We start from the raw sequence: 7500 nt of genomic DNA on the forward strand, positions 1-7500 counted from the left end.
CACACACACACACACACACACACACACACACACACACACACACACACACACACACACACACACACACACACACACACACACACACACACACACACACACTATGTAATGGGGACCCGATTCTTGGCTCTGCCTGTCCCTGGGCCCAGGACGGCTGACACCTTTGTCCCCATCTGTCGGCGTCCTTCCCTGTTTGTACCTACACCTTTCCAGCTTGCACCTGCCTTTGCACAATAATTTTCCTTTATGATTTCATAGCCGTGCAAGCCTTGTCATGGAGCTCTGGGAGTGTGTGTGTGTGTGCGTGTGTGTGTGCGTGCGTGCGTGCGTGCGTGCGTGCGTGCGTGCGTGCGTGCGTGTGTGCGTGCATGCATGCGTTTGTACGTGTGTGCATCTTAGTTCCACCATTGAGATCCATGTATTCTATTCTGAAGTTCATGCATTCTGTATACCTGAAGAAATGTACAAAACAAAACAAAATCCGAACCTGTGCATGAACATTTTAGTAGCTTACTCCTTGAATGTTTTGTGACTAATGTATAACAAGGGACAATGTATAACGTATAACAATGTATAACAATATATAACGTATATAATGTATAACAAGGGACACTGTTTTACCTGGCTTTCACCAAACTGTTAAAAGTGAAACACGGAAGGACAGACAATTGGATAAATGTTACGTGAACATCAAAGACGCGTATGGGTCTAAAATTAGACCTCCCATCGCCAACTCCGACCACAACGTGGTGCACTTAATTCCGACGTATAAATCAAAACTGAAGCGCTGTAAACCAGTAGAAAGAGAAATACGATCCTGGTCCTCTGAGGCTTGCGAGGAACTGAGAGCTTGTTTTGAACTGACAAACTGGGATGTATTCCACGACCAGAATTCCTTGGATGTCACTACTTCAGTCACCACTGACTACATTAATTTCTGTGCACAGTTAGTAATTCCCACCAAACGAATACGGATATACCCCAATAACAAGCGCTTTGTGTCTAAGGACATTAAAGACATAATAAACACAAGGAAAGTGGCCTTTAAAAACAAAGACGCCATTAAATGCAGACAATTGGACAAGGTTTTAAAAACCAAACTAAGGGAAGCTAAACAGGTGCACAGAAATCAGCTGGAGGAAAATTTTAAAGAAAAAAACCCTAAAAGACTCTGGGATAACATGAAAAAAATGACTGGGATGACATCCTCCAATAAACCCATTGTAACTGGAAATGAACTCATGTTTGCAAATGAACTGAATGACTTTTTCTGCAGATTTGATTCTTCCTCTCACCTCAATGACTGTGAAGATTTAGTTAACACTATCAAACTATGCAACTCTGACAGAATAAATATAACAGTGGAGGAGGTCAGGGCTACTTTCCAGCGCAACAACACAAGGAAAGCATTAGGACCTGACCAGAGTAGTGCACTCATTCTTAAAACCTTTGCCAGGGAACTTGCCCCAGTTTGGCAACCTATCTTCCAGCAGTCACTAGACACCCACCACATACCTCTAGCATGGAAAACATCTCATATTAAGCCCATCCCCAAAAAGAAATGTCCCAAGGAGCATAATGACTATAGGCCAATAGCCCTTACATCAGTGATCATGAAATCACTTGAGAAAATCATAGTCAAACATCTCAATAGACAAATGAGGGGGCTTCACGACCCATATCAATTTGCTTACAAACAAGGTCGTAGCACAGAGGATGCTGTGGTTACACTGGTGCACATCATATCGAAACACCTGGATAAACCCAACACCTATGCCAGGGCTCTCTTCCTTGATTTTTCTTCTGCATTTAACACCATTCAGCCTAACCTACTCTTGTCCAAAATGATTAAGTTTCAGATAAATCCATACATTATTTACTGGTATTTTTCTTTTCTCACAAACAGGGTACAGCTGGTCAAGGTAAATGACACACTATCTTCTCCCATTACCACCAATGTTGGAGTTCCCCAGGGTTGCATAAGCTCCCCCAGGTTGTTCACCCTGTATACTTCTGACTGTATCACCAATGTTCCAAATCAATATCTTCTCAAATATTCAGATGACTCTACTCTAGTGACCCTCTTCACACAACCTGAGGACCACACCCTGTACCAAGGCAATGTGGACTGGTTAATTGATTGGTGTGATAACAACTACCTCATTATTAACACAGTAAAGACAGAGGAGATAATTTTTGGTAAACCGCCCAAGCTCCAACTACCTCCCGTAAAAATCCATGACTCTGACATCAGCCAAGTCCCATCCTATAAATATCTGGGTGTTATGATCGACCAAAATCTGACTTGGACTGACCACATTGATTTCACCTGTAAGAAAATACAGCAACGCATATACTTCCTGCGAAGATTAAGATCCTTTGGTGCTAGTGCCCAAATCATTTTCTTATTTTACATCTGTGATCCAGAGCGTCATGCTTTACTGCAGTACAGCTTGGTATAATAGCCTCTCTGTAAAAGATAAAGCAAAACTCCAACGGCAAATTAAAATCTGCTCTAAGATCATTGGGCTGCCCATAGCAAACCTATTCCAGGAAGCCCATAATAAAAGTATGCTCCGACTGGCCACATGCATCTCTACAGATATCACACACACTCTCTACCAAGAATATCAGCCATTACCCTCAAGTAGGCGTTTCAGAGTTCCCCGCTTCAACCGCAACAGACTTAAACATGCTTTCATACATCAATCTATTCTTTTGCTAAATCAGTAGTATTTATTACTTCATGGTGGTATTATCTTCAAGTTATGTGGGTTGTATGTAATATATGTATGTATGTATGTATGAATGTATGTTTGCCTGTACATAGGCCTGTGTCTTTGTTTTGTCAGCTGTGCAATAGTCTTGTGATGTGATGTTATTGTGTAGGCCTATGTTTTTCTGTTTTCTGTATTCTGTTTCGTCTTAACGAGTGTTGCTCAGGGATGCAAACTGAATTTCAGTGCAAACTGACAATAAAGTATCATCGTATCGTATCGTATCGTATCGTATCGTATCGTATCGTATCGTATCGTATTAATGGGTTAATAATTAACACGCTTCATAATATAATAACAAAAGCTTGGACCTTGTTATAGTTATGGAAGCCAAGGTTAAATGACAACAGGAGATGGTAGCCCAAATAGAAGAACTTGCAAATATGGTTTTACACAGGATCACATTTGGATGGATGGATGGATGGATGGATGGATGGATGGATGGATGGATGGCTGGATGGATGGATGGATGGATAGATGGAGATTCTCGGGTATACAGTAAGGGTTTGATATATGTAGGTTATGTGTTTGGCATCTGCACCTTAACTTAGAGCCGTGTATTGCTTGCTGGGTGCGACTGCTCACCAAAAGTAGTGATACCAAAAATGACCCAAAAAAAGAGGTAAAGATAAGGCTTGTATCAAAACCTACAGTAGGCTAATATAGCCAAAGAGTAACAAAAGAAGACAGTGAATAAAACTGGAGCTACAGACGTTTTGGACCTAGTCCATTTTCAATGTCTCCTGTTATCTCGATGTGTGCACCTCTTTTTTTACATTTTTAGTATGGCTAGCTGGGTGTGTTTGTGATATGACAGTTTGGGGAACAGACAGAAGAGTTGGCAGATATTTAGTTTGAGTTTATATAGTATGACATTTACACATTTACAGTAAGGGTTTGATATGTCCTAATGTGTACAAAAAAATCTCTCTCTCTCTCTCTCTCTTTCTCTCTCTCTATCTGTGTGTGTGTGTGTGTGTGTGTGTGTGTGTGTGTGTGTGTGTGTGTGTGTGTGTGTGTGTGTGTGTGTGTGTGTGTGTGTGTGTGTGTGTGTGTGTGTGTGTGAAAGAGAGAGTGACATGTCAATTTGCTCACAAAAATCCATTGTTTGCTTTACGGTCAACAACATGCTTTGTTGTCTGTCAAATTCCACGCGGACATCAAGTCAGGTGCATTAACGCCCATGCCGTATGCATCACCGATTTACAGGAACTGAATAATTAATGTGTTTGTGTTGTTGTTCCCTACACATTCCACTCGAGCGGGCTCACCATTTCTCCGTAATTTTCCACGAGCCCTTTTGTGTGTTTGTGTGTGTCGTATTTCTCTGAATCACAGCGTGGATAACCTCAACCTTCTCCATATCTTTCAACCATATCAGTGGGGCCTTGGCTCTGAGTCAGTGCACATGTGTAGTGTAGTGTAGTGTAGTGGCTGCTGTCTACTGCTGCCAGTGTTGCCAGATTGGGCTGTTTCCCACCCAAATGAGCTGCTTAGGAGGGCCGTGTGCGGGTAAAAATGGCATTTAGCAGAAAAAACCGCCCAATTTTTGCCATAGAAATCAATAGAATTGGGCGGGATGTTGTGCTTCCAGGCGGGTTTTGAGCATTTTTGAGCTGGAAATCATCAGCCTCATCTGGCAACCCTGACTGCTGCTGCTGTTGTTACTTCCTTACCGTAAAGCCACAGACGTGCTGTTGTAACCACTTGTGTGGGCTGTGGCAGGACCTCACTGGGCCCCAACAAGCACCAGAGTAATTACCCAATCTGCCCTCCCATCTTACACATCAGCCACCCTGCCTCCCCCACCCCAACCCCCCCCCCCCCCCACCTCACCCCTTGCCCTACTACACAGTTCCAACCCCCCCCCCACCCCACTCCACCGTCTTACACATCAACCCTTTATGACTACGCATGACTGTACGGTATGGACACAGCACAGTTCAGCACAGTTTGAATGTTTTTGAAATAAAAAACATGTTTTCTGGTTGGAATTAACAATCATAAACCACATGTCACAATCATAAACTCGATGTCATCTCCTGCCTTAATATCGATAGTTTATAATCATATCGTCACGTAACCATATTTACCTCCGCCAAGGAGGTTGTGTTTTTCGGTCACATTGGTTTGTCTGTCTGTCTGTTTGTTTGTCTCTCTGTTTGTCTGTTTGTTTGTCAGCAGGCTAACTACAAAACTTATGAACGAATTTGGATGAAACTTTGTGGAGTTGTAGGAAATTAAAAGTAAAAAGAATGGAACTTCCTTGTTAACCCCCCTGACCCTCCACTTCACACTTTGCTCCTCACTGCTGACAACCGCCAAACCCATCCCAAGGAGTTGACAGCCGTGTTGGGTGACTCAAAGACCTCTCTCTCTCTCAGACCTCTCAACCGTTTGTGATTCACTAAAATGCCCTCCTTACCCCCTTGCCCCTCTACCGTACGTACCCCTTGCCCTTCAAACCACCAACACCCCCCAATCTGCAATCAGACAACTGGGTGAGGACAGCGGTGATGATGATTGGATGATTCACTCCAACACATGCCCTTAGACTCATAGTGAGAGTGTGAATCACAGCATGTGCCGCTCACGCTGCTCAGCGTATAGATTTCGCAAGTGGGACAATGTGGCGTCAGTGTGTAAGCGTGTGCAGATTGACTGGCTGTGTGTGATAGCACTTGTGACCGAATGTGTGCGTGTGTGTGGGTGTGTGTGTGTGTGTGTGTGTGAGAGAGAGAGAGAGAGAGAGAAAGATAGTGTGCACTTGTGAGCGAACGTGTGTCCATGTGGGTGTGTGTGCTGTTGCGTGGGTGGTATCAGGAGCGATGTCATGAGTCACCAGCCGAGCAGACCCCTCCAGATGTGCGCGGGCAAATCAGTGACCCCTCTGTGTCCTCTGAGGACACGGGGCACAGAGAAGGGGAACCAATGATCAGACGCTTCCTGAAAATTAGAGCCCATTAGGGGGGCGCGCAACACATGGTGGTGTAATACAGAACCGTTACTCACACCCGCAGAGATTAACCGTCAGATCCGTCACACGACAGATTGCTGTGATAAGTGGGAAAGACAGAATTTAAGAAAAAAAAGAGAAAAAAAGTCTGCTTCAACCAGGGTTTTTGTGCACAAATGGAAGCATGAAAACCCTGGTTGAAGCTGACTTTTTTTTTCTCTTTTTCGTCTGATCATTTGCTTGTCCTGCTCCCAGGTCAGACGTTTGGAGGTGCGAGCTTCAACTCAGTCTTTAAAGACAGAATTTAAAAATGGAAAGAATGAAGAATGCAATGAAAAGAATAAACAACACTGTTTTGGTGCAGGGTTGTGGTTGAAGCCCTCCCAAACCATGTAAGACTGTTACCATAGTTACGTGCAAAACTTTCATGCCATGTGGCAGCTGTCTAACTGGACGAGAGGCATCTGGAATGTCTAGTTAGAGACTGGTCTATCACTCAAACGTTTTCATGAACTCCATGAACTCTGCTAACATTATAATGAAAAACGTGATAAAAGGAATGAGCATCTTTATTGTTGTCAACTTACAGTGCAGGGCTACTGACTGTTTTTGCCAGAACCGGTACAAAGTCATTTGAAAGGCAACCCCACCCAATTCTGCCCTTTTAAAAGTTTTACTGCGTGCAAACTTCGGTCTTCCTGATTTTGTGTTCTTGCTATCTAAAGCCACACAAGGTGCAGGCCCTGTTTTGGATCACACTGAGTCGGGGAACAAGCATGCTCAGCATATGTTGCGAAGCTTTGGAACCAGTTTCCAAATGATGTAAACAAATGCACCCAATAGTTTCAAATCTAGACTCTAGATCTAGATGCTTTCCCTTAGCAGATCTATTCTAATTATTCAATGTTTTAATGTTTTAATTTTTTAATTTTCTTTGACTCTAAGTCTTCCTTGTTTCCTGTCCTTTTCCTTTTCCTTTTTGTGAAGCACATTGAATTGCATCTGTGTATGACATGCGCTATCCAATTACATAAACTTGCTTTGTCTCACAGCTTTCACTGTCTTGTAAGTCAGAAAGCATCGGCTCGGTAGCCAGACTAATTTGCTTTATGAGTTGAATTAAAAAGAGACAGATGAGAGAAGGTTACATCACAGTTACATCGAGATAGTTGGGAGAATCAAGGAGGTAGGAGCTGCAGTACCATTATGTCTGAATCGGGAATCAGGCATCTTACTGCCATGCTGCTTTTACAGTCTTACCAGTCGCTCCTTGAGAAAGCATCAAGGTTGCTGATAAGAGCATTCCTTTTGCAGAGCCTGGCTAGACAGCAACACAGAACACTGTTGCCATAACACCAACAGCTGACTTCATATTGTAGTTCAATAAAATGATGGACGTTACAAAGGTAGAGTAGGCCTATGTAATATTTTAGTGACCTTTATTTCCAGAATTTACACTGCCCATTCACAAATGCTACCATTTTCATTAATGTATACCACCAGCACCAATTTATAAGGATTCATTAAAGGAACAGTCCACCTCATTTTAAGAAATTGCTATTATGTTGTTAATATGAGAATACATAAGATTTGTTCATATACTGTAGAGCGAAATTAAGCATAGCAAGGCAAGTCTATAGGAGCAAACACTCATAAACACTCATGCACTCATAAACTACTTTAAAATGAATGAAAAATTAACCAGAGTGCAAAACAGTTATAAAATCTCGTCCAATTTGTCCCATATTAGTGTAAAAATCAACACTAGTT

This window comes from Engraulis encrasicolus, chromosome 20, assembly GCF_034702125.1.
Source record: "Engraulis encrasicolus isolate BLACKSEA-1 chromosome 20, IST_EnEncr_1.0, whole genome shotgun sequence".
Lineage (NCBI taxonomy): Eukaryota > Metazoa > Chordata > Actinopteri > Clupeiformes > Engraulidae > Engraulis > Engraulis encrasicolus.